Source organism: Anopheles ziemanni, assembly GCF_943734765.1.
Source record: "Anopheles ziemanni chromosome X unlocalized genomic scaffold, idAnoZiCoDA_A2_x.2 X_unloc_69, whole genome shotgun sequence".
Taxonomy (NCBI): domain Eukaryota; kingdom Metazoa; phylum Arthropoda; class Insecta; order Diptera; family Culicidae; genus Anopheles; species Anopheles ziemanni.
This window is the reverse complement of record NW_026689838.1, coordinates 72,803-75,000: the sequence shown is the minus strand read 5'-3', so window position 1 is coordinate 75,000 and position 2,198 is coordinate 72,803. Positions and strand designations below refer to the sequence as shown.

The window sequence follows — 2,198 nt, the reverse complement described above, 5'->3', positions numbered from 1 at the left end:
GCGTTCAACTTATCAATGTTCATGTGTCCTGCAGTTCACATTATGACGCGCAGTTAGCTGCGGTCTTCATCGATCCATGAGCCGAGTGATCCACTGCCGAGGGTGACTAACTTGCGTAAGCCGCCGCTGTGCGCGTATACCCGTTCCCCGTAGGGAGGAGCAAGCCGCCGCTTAGAGACGAAGCATAAAGTGTCCTCATTCCACATAGGGCAAGCTGGATGAATCCATTTTACCCAGGACGGCCGAAGCGGCGTGGACCAGGGGAGAACTGAACCTTATACTTCACACCACAGTAAGTCTACGTGTCCTCTTCCACATAGGGCAAGCTAGAACTAACTATCTTACCCAGGACTGCCGAAGCAGCGTGGACCAGGGGAGGAACACACTTTTCATGGAAACGTAAGGCATCCATGACTGCCATAACGTAAGCCGCCGCTGTGCGCGTATACCCGTTCCCCGTAGGGAGGAGCAAGCCGCCGCTTAGAGACGAAACATAAAGTGTCCTCATTCCACATAGGGCAAGCTGGATGAATCCATTTTACCCAGGACGGCCGAAGCGGCGTGGACCAGGGGAGAACTGAACTTTATGCTTCACACCACAGTAAGTCTTCGTGTCCTCTTCCACATAGGGCAAGCTAGAACTAACTATCTTACCCAGGACTGCCGAAGCAGCGTGGACCAGGGGAGGAACACACTTTTCATAGAAACGTAAGGCATCCATGACTGCCATAGTGCGTAAGCCGCCGCTGTGCGCGTAAACCCGTTCCCCGTAGGGAGGAGTCAAGCCGCCGCTTAGAGACGAAGTATGAAGTGTCCTCTTCCACATAGGGCAAGCTAGAATGAACTATCTTACCCAGGACCGCCGAAGCAGCGTGGACCAGGGGAGAACTGAACTTTATACTTCACACCACAGTATTGAGTAATGTGCCCTCTTCCACATAGGGCAAGCTGGAATGTTCCATTTTACCCAGGACGGCCGAAGCGGCGTGGACCAGTGGAGGACTACACAATCATGAGGTTTGATATCGACTTGTGTGTTTCAATAGGGTACCGATGGTATGTTTTGAACCGATTTGATTTAGCCATTCTGAAGTCATCACTTGGTTGAAGCGCTGAACTAGGGAGGGGCATCGTTTACATATATATTGGTTTTCGCATGCTCTACTAGGTTAATGTCATAGGGTTGGCTATCGAGCATGCCCAAGTGATGACTTGATTGTGTGCTTGCTTGAATTCTTCACATTTCATACCATCGGTTAGTTGTCGAATCATTCCTCGATCATAACCTTCGTTCTTGGTTCATGTATGCTCTCTTCCACATAGGGCAAGCTAGAATTAACTATCTTACCCAGGACCGCCGAAGCAGCGTGGACCAGGGGAGAACTATACTTTGTCTTGTATGCCCTCTTCCACATAGGGCAAGCTAGAATGAACTATCTTACCCAGGACCGCCGGAGCAGCGTGGACCAGTGGAGGACTATACTTTGTTCATAACACCACAGTATTGAGTAATGTGCCCTCTTCCACATAGGGCAAGCTAGAATGAACTATCTTACCCAGGACCGCCGAAGCGGTGTGGACCAGTGGAGGACTACACAATCATGAGGTTTGATATCGACTTGTGTGTTTCAATAGGGTACCGATGGTATGTTTTGAACCGATTTGATTTAGCCATTCTGAAGTCATCACTTGGTTGAAGCGCTGAACTAGGGAGGGGCATCGTTTACATATATATTGGTTTTCGCATGCTCTACTAGGTTAATGTCATAGGGTTGGCTATCGAGCATGCCCAAGTGATGACTTGATTGTGTGCTTGCTTGAATTCTTCACATTTCATACCATCGGTTAGTTGTCGAATCATTCCTCGATCATAACCTTCGTTCTTGGTTCATGTATGCTCTCTTCCACATAGGGCAAGCTAGAATTAACTATCTTACCCAGGACCGCCGAAGCAGCGTGGACCAGGGGAGAACTATACTTTGTCTTGTATGCCCTCTTCCACATAGGGCAAGCTAGAATTAACTATCTTACCCAGGACTGCAAAGCAGCGTGGACCAGTGGAGGACTATACTTTGTTCATTACACCACAGTATTAAGTATGGTGTCCTCTTCCACCATAGGGCAAGCTAGAACTAACTATCTTACCCAGGACCGCCGAAGCAGTGTGGACCAGGGGAGGACTATACTTTATACTTCAC

The 2,198-nt window shown here is 49.0% G+C and overlaps 1 non-coding gene across 1 annotated transcript in view; it reads right to left on the bottom strand.

The window, feature by feature from the left end:
* Positions 1-105, bottom strand: part of LOC131292510 (5.8S ribosomal RNA) — a 155-nt gene extending 50 nt beyond the window's left edge. Inside the window, exon 1 of the ribosomal RNA XR_009190141.1 lies at positions 1-105. This exon is cut by the window's left edge and continues 50 nt beyond it. This is a non-coding gene — a ribosomal RNA (5.8S ribosomal RNA).
* Positions 106-2,198: the final 2,093 nt, after the last annotated feature.